Source organism: Monodelphis domestica, chromosome 4 (genome assembly GCF_027887165.1).
Source record: "Monodelphis domestica isolate mMonDom1 chromosome 4, mMonDom1.pri, whole genome shotgun sequence".
NCBI lineage: Eukaryota > Metazoa > Chordata > Mammalia > Didelphimorphia > Didelphidae > Monodelphis > Monodelphis domestica.
The window spans coordinates 62,829,146-62,836,794 of NC_077230.1; the positions used below are offsets into that span (position 1 = coordinate 62,829,146).

The 7,649-nt window shown below is 38.8% G+C and overlaps 1 pseudogene; it reads left to right on the forward strand.

Moving 5' to 3' along the window:
• The first annotated feature begins 3,779 nt into the window (after nt 1-3,779).
• LOC100015427 (protein kinase C zeta type-like) lies at nt 3,780-5,548 on the forward strand (annotated as a pseudogene).
• Nucleotides 5,549-7,649: the final 2,101 nt, after the last annotated feature.

A 7,649-nucleotide genomic window follows, 5' to 3' on the forward strand; every position in this document is an offset into this window, starting at 1 on the left:
TTGGTATATATTCTATAAAACTACAGAGAATATAAGTACAACCAAGTGGTAGAAATTTCAGGAGAGAAAATTTTTCTCAAGGTACAAAGCTAGAAAGGAAAAGTTAAAAAAGAAGTCAGATCTATGGGAATCTTCACCTTTTCCTAGTTTAAGGTTACTCCTAACACTATCCCATATCCCACTAAGAGATGAAGTCAGTTTGCCTCATCACTGTAAAATGAGTATAATAAAATCACCTACTTCCCAGGATTGTTGAGAGGATGAAATGAGGGAATATTTGTACAGTGCCAGGTAGATCGTCAGTACTATATAAATGCTACCTATGACCACATTATTAATAATTGCCCTTCCTCCAACCTTCCTGTCTCTTTCTGATTTTTCCTCTCCTGGAATTCATGCCCAGAAGTTGCAATCTTTCATGTGAGAACCTAGAGCTCCCACTCAACTCCAGGCCTTGGGTCCAAAGGGAATGGGTATAGACCTTTTTTAAGATGAATCCTAAAGAATCCTATGTTTTGTATTTTAAATTGTCCCTTCATCCTTAGAACCAAAGAGCCTTCCCATCTATCTTGCCACTAACCCATCCCATATGTATTGTCTCTCCATGTTAGCCCGAGTTCCTTGAAAACAGGAGCTGTCCCAATTATCATCCACACTCCTTATCACTGTGCTGGGCACATGGTAAGCCTCTATGAAATGATTCTCACTAGTCAATTCATTCATCTTTATGATTATAATAATTATATTTAGAAATTGTCAGACTTGCTGTACTTTGTTATCAGGAAGATTTTTGTAACAAATAGAAATGGAAAAAGTGTCAGACTTAGTATATGGTAACTAGAAAGTTAGCCTACCTCTCATTAAGAAAGACTTGGGGGAGACTAGTCCTTATTTTGAAATGTTCTTGCTCCATGATCTTAGGCAAATAATTTTATTTCTCAATAAACTAAAGCAAATCTCTAAGCCTATAATTTGCAGTGCAATTATCTGTCTCTCTTGGGAGAAATGATTTCCCTTTGGGAATTCCTGAATAACAAAGGTATCTGATTTTATAACCTCTTTGGTGCTTTTTGAAATGAAGGGACTTTTTTCTTAATCTTTCTTTCTATATAATGAATAATGAAAACTATAAAAATTACCAAAAATCACAGTGCAAATAAATCAGAAATAAAATAGTTACTATAATTGAGGAATGGCTAAACCATTTAGAGTATGTTAAAGTAATATTTAAACACATTTTGAAGTAGCATGTTGTAGAAATTTAGAGAAACATGGGATTCTATGAGGATATTCAGAATGAAGAAAGCAGAATTGAGAGAAAATACAGGCAGTGACTAAAATTGCACATTACAATACTAAAAAGAAGTCATAATATAATGAATTGTAATGAACAATTTTAATCTTTTCAAATGCCAAGAAAACATGCTTTCCTCCCACAAGTGGAAGAGATGTTTATATAGACTTTGGGTTTTGTTTAATTATCATAATTTTTTTTTCATAACTAGGCAAAGTAGGAAGAACATCAACCACCCTGTGAGAATTATTACATTGGCCTTTCCCTTTCCCCTTCCTGAAAAGGTCAGTGAAAATCCTATTCCCCAAGTATATGGCAGAAGACCCTACCCAAACTTGATGTATAATTATGTCATAGTTACTTGGGTAAGGGTAGAATTGAAACAACTCCTTTTGATTTCAGTGCCTTGATTTGGTAAATGAACTTTTTGTTTGAATTAAATAATCAGAGTAGAGTGAAAACATGACCTCTATCTCTCTTTTAATCTAAAATCAAATACAATATTATTTTCTCATAGACTTGGCAAAGAGGCAAGAATTTATATACAAAGAAATAGTTATTTGAAAAATTGGAGGGGGAAAGATCCTGTGCCTTTATGTGGACTTGAGATGATTCAAGAAAATATAGAATATGTAACAATTGAGTTGTGGTGTCATAGGGACATACTGACAGAAATGAATGGCTTTAAGGGAATACTTAAGGAGAAAGTCCTAGGTTGAGGGAAATTCCAAGAAAAGGTTAATTCTTTAACCAATTTCTTCTCTTGATGTTTATCAACAGATTGTAATGTAACCTGCTTTTTCATTAACATAAATACTTACAATAAACAGAACTTCATTTCACCCACAAAGAGACCAAGGGATACCTAAAGACAGATAAAAATGTCATTAGGCAGAGACTTGAACTCCTTTAAAAAAAGGGGGGGAAAACAACTTCTCTCAGTATTTATTCTAAGACAGAAGAGCAGAAAGTGCTATGCAATCAACAATCAATATTAAGGGACTTGCCCAAAGTCATATAGCTAGGAAGTATGTGAGGCTAGGTTTTAAAGCTAATGAGAAGAGAAACACATGGACATGTGGGGCTTTAATATTGCCCCTTGAGGCTTAAAATTAGTTCATTTTTATAAGTTCCTATAAAAGAAAGATTTTGATATGCAATGTGTGTGTGTGTGTGTGTCGGGGGTATTAAAGTCACATAACAGGGTTGTTGATTATGTGAATATGTAATTTAATGAGATGAGGGAACTCCTTTGGGGAGGGGAAGACTCCTTTTACCAATGAAGACTGGCAAATATTCTGAAATTTATAGTATTCAAGAATGATGTGGGGAGAGCTTCTGGTTAAACATGGTGCAATCTAGATGCAGGATGCTTCTTCTCACCACCTACCAATTCAGACTACCTCAAAAAGCCAAAAAAACCCCCACCAAATTTATGTGAACGAAGGGACTCTACAGTATAGCACAGCATTGAAGGTACATGGGATTTGGGCATTTCCACACCATAAGAGGGTGAAAAATCTTCCACCAAAATGCAAGCTGATCTACACTCCCACACCCCACCTAAGGAGCCAGTCAGAGCCAGTGAAAGCTAGAATCAGTGAGTGAGTGAGGGGCACCTCTGGAACAAGTGAGGGGCATCTCTGGGTCCTTGGCAGCTGACTGAGACCACCAAGAAGGACCTACCCCTGAGAGCAACTAGACCTGAGGCCCCAGCAGGCTAAGGAGTGCTGACTGTGGGTGCCAGTAGAGAGAGAACACAGAGAGGGGGCAGCAAACAATGGAAGCTGCAGATACTCAAAAGCTGGTCTCAGCCAAAATCCTTGCTCTTTAGCTCCATACATAGAGAGCCTGCCTATCTCATTCAGATTTCTAACTGGAAAGGGAATGAAAAACCACCACAATAATGGCAAACAGTGCCCAGGAACAACAATTTCCCAACACCAAAAAAAATACAAAAAAAAAAAACAAGAAGGGGTTGAGCTTCTCTGGGAGACCAACCTGCAGGAAGGATTCTGCTTTCTTCTTAGCTCCTGGGTTTAGAAATGTGACCTGGGAGCTACTTACTCCCCAGCAGTCCTGGACTTCCAGGCTCCCTGTGTCTCTGTCCCAGAGACACCAAGTTCCCAGCTTGAGTATTTGGGAAGGGAATTGGGGAAACTCCCAGGGGGGGCAGTTCCTCACTCTCCTCATCCTCCCCCCTTCCCCCAGTTGGCTCTCAGCACCTGGAGTCCTCACACAGCCAGCACCCGTTCCTGGGGGTTACCCTCTCGGGCCAGTGTTCCCTTCCTGGTGTTTTGGCTTCCACCAGTGGGACAATTGGTGAAATGAGAAGAGCCTGAAGACCCCAAGCCAGCTTTCAAGCCAATCTGGATCCCTGAGCCCAATAGCCTCTGTAGGAGGCCGCTTGGGTTCCAGAGCCATGGCTCTGCATGTGCTCAGAACATAGGCTCCTCTGCTCGGGATTAATGCCAGGCTGAGCAGCATGGGGTCCAAGATGAACTTGGGCCTAGAGATCATCTGCATCAAGGCACACTACAATGGGGACATGCTAAGAACCAACCTGGATGTGTCAAGCGCCTATGATGAACTTTGTGATGAAGTAAGAGAAATGTGTAGTTTACAGCAGCAGCAGCCAATCACCCTCAAATGGATTGATGATGAAGGCAACCCATGCAGCATATTGACTCAGATGGAACTGGAAGAAGCTTTTTATCTGTGATGTCAACACAGAGATTAAAGACTCATCATTCATGTTTTTCTAAGAAGCCCAGAGAAGCCAGGAATGTCCTGCCCAGGAGAGGACAAATCAATCTAATTCCTTGGGGCCAGAAAATGGAGGAAACTCTACTGAGTGACAGCCAAATGTTTTAACAGAAGAGCATACTGTGGCCAGTGCAGTGAATGGATATGGGGTCTCAGAAGGCAAGACTACAAGTATAACAACTGCAAATTACTGGTCCATAAACGTTGTCATATACTTGTACCACTGACCTGCAAAAGGCATATGGATTCAGTGATGCCTTCCCAAGAACATGAAATAGATGATAAAAATGATGAAGTTGACCTTCCCTCCAACAAAAATGATGGACTCACTTATATTCCCTCAACCCGGAAGCAGGACAGCCTTAAAGATGATTCTGAGGACATTAAGCCAGTTATTGATGGGATGGATGGAATTAAAATATCGCAGGGGCTTGGGCTGCAGGACTTCGATTTAATCAGAGTTATTGGACAGGGGAGTTATGCCAAAGTTCTCTTAGTGCGATTGAAAAAAAATGACCAGATTTATGCCATGAAGGTAGTCAAAAAAAGGTAGTGGTCCATGATGACGAACATATCGACTGGGTGCAGACAGAGAAGCATGTATTTTAACAGGCCCCCAGAAACCCATTCCTTGTTGGCCGGCACTCCTGCTTCCAAACAACAAGTCAATCATTCCTTGTCATCGAGTATGTGAATGGAGGGGATTTCATGTTTTATATGCAAAGGTAAAGAAAGCTTCCGGAGGATCACGTCAGGTTTTATGCTGCTGAAATATGTATTGCTCTAAACTTTCTCCATGAATGAGGAATTATCTACAGGGACTTAAAACTAGATGATGTGCTCCTAGATTCCAAAGGTCACATCAAATTAACAGATTATACCATGTGAAAGGAAGGTTTGAGCCAAGGTGACACAACAAGCACTTTCTGTGGGACACCAAATTATATTGTACCCAAAATCCTAAGGGGAGAAGAATTCGAGTTCAGTGCAGAATGGTGGGCTCTTGCTGTCTTGATATTTGAGATGATGGTAGGAAGAGCATCATTTGATATAATCACAGACAATCTGGACATGAACACTGAAGATTAACTCTTCCAAGTTAATCTTGAGAAGCCTATTTGAATCCCCAGATTTCTCTCTGTCAAAGCTTCCCACATCTTAAAAAGATTTTTAAATAAGGATCCCAAAGAGAGGCTTGGTTGCCAATCACAAATGGGATTTTCAGATATCAAGTCTCATACGTTCTTCTGCAGCATAGACTGGGATCTACTGGAGAATAAGCAAGCCCTCCCTCCATTTCAGCCTCAGACAACCAATGATTATGATCTGGAAAACTTCGATACACAGTTCACCAGTGAACCTGTGCAGCTAACCCCAGATGACGAGGATGTAATCAAAAGAATAGACCAGTCAGAATTTGAAGGATTTGAATACATCAATCCCTTGTTGCTTTCTACAGAAGAGTCAGTATGAAGCAATGGCATCACCATTGTGAAAAAATAATGTGAATGAACTTTTAAATTTATACCTAACGACAATATATGCATGCAAGGCTGTGGAACTGTAAGGTTTTGAGTGGAGACCAATATTTTTTTTTTAATTGCTGCTGAAAATCAAATAAAAGAAGAGATTTTGGTGGGTGTCCTCCTCTAAGTAATACTGGTTTTTCAGTTAGGGGCACTGATGTGGCTGGCTTCTTTTCTAAGGGAATGTGCAAATGTGCCTGCTTCAATGAAGAATCACATGTTAATTACATCCCCAGAAAAGGAATGTTCAAATCATTTTGAAGGTGCACACTTTCTACAGAACAAAATTTGATGCAAAGGCCAACAAATTCAAGGAAATCCGTGTAATATCCTGAAGAATAAAATGTTATTTTGGTAAAGAGGAGGAGAAGGAGGGACGAGGAGGAGGAGTTGTTGTTGACCGTGTAAAATTTTTATGGAGGAAAAACCCAGGCTACAGAGGAAATAGAAGAGAGAATATAAATAAATGCACCAAAAATTTTGGAAATTGTCTACATTCTCTTGAGGAATTTAAATTGGAGCTTATCAAAAAGATGGAAGCCTTCTGGCAAGAAAAGTGGGAAATAGTTCAAAAAGAAAATAACAATTTAAAGGACAAGAAATCCTAGTTGGAGAAACAGCTGAAAGCTACAAAAAGCAGGATAGACCAAACAAAAAAGGAAAACCATTCCTTAAAGACCAGAATTAGGCAATTGGAAGCAAATGATCTTGATAATCAGCGAGAATTAATAAAGCAAAGTCAAAAGACTGACAAAATAGAAGAAAACAAAATATCTCACTGAAAGGATGATGGATCAGGAAAACAGAGCATGAAGAGACAATTTGAGAATCATTGGTCTACCTGAAAACCCAGAAATAAAAAGAAATCTTGACATCATACTACAAGAAATTATCCAAGAAAACTGCCCTGATGTTCTTGAACAAGGGGGGAAATAGAGATTGAAAGAGTTCATAGAATACCCTCTACACTAAATCCTCAAAAGACAACTCCCAGGAATGTAATTGCCAAATTTAGGAGCTTCCAAGCTAAGGAAAAAAAATTTACAAGAAGCCAAAAGGAGAAAATTCAGATATCAAGGAGCACAAATCAGAATTACACAAGATCTGGCAGCTTCCACAGTAAAGGACCACAAGTCTTTGAATATGATATTCAGAAAGGCAAGAGAATTGGGTCATCAATCAAGGATCACCTATCCATCCAAGCTAACTATATACTTCCAGGGAAAAGTATGGGCATTCAACAAAATAGAAGATTTCCAAGTATTTGTAAAGAAAAGATGAGAACTAAGTGGAAAGTTTGATACCCAAACACAAAGATCAAGAGAAACATGAAAAGGTATAGAAGAAAGAGTGGGAAAAGGGAGAAAATGTCTTTTTTTATTCAAATTTTCTTCTTTTAGGGCTTCAAAAAAGATAAAATTATTTTATTAGTATATTGGGAAAATCTTATTTGTAACTCTCAAAAATTATATTCACTGTTATAGTAATTAGAGCAATCATTCACAGGAAGAGATTGGGGTAATAATGCTATAAGATCATATGCACAAAAAAAAAGAAAAAGGACAGGGGAATCAAAGATGGTATCAAGAGATACTTAAATAAATAATATAAATAGGATAATCTTTATCACACAAGGATACACATGGGAAGGTTATGGGAAGAATACTCTTATAAGAAGGAGAGGAAGAGAGTGCTAATAGGTAATACTTAAACCTTACTCTCAGTGAAATCAATTCTGAGAGGGAAGAGCATCTAGATCCATTGGGGTATTGAATTCTATCTTATCCTACAGGGAAACTAAGATGGAAAAATAAGGGGTTAGGGGGACAGAGAGTACAAAAGGGGAGGGAAAAGAGGGGGAAGACAACTTAACAGACCCTGAAAAAATAAGAAGGGAACAAAAAGGGAGGAGGCAGAAAGGGAAGCTTCCTAAGGATGGGGATTAGGGGGGACTGATTAAAAGCAAACCACTGGTTTAAAAGGATATAGCAAAAGAAGAAAGAACAGAACTAGGAGAGGATATCAAAATGCTGGGTATACACAAATGACAATCATAACTTCGA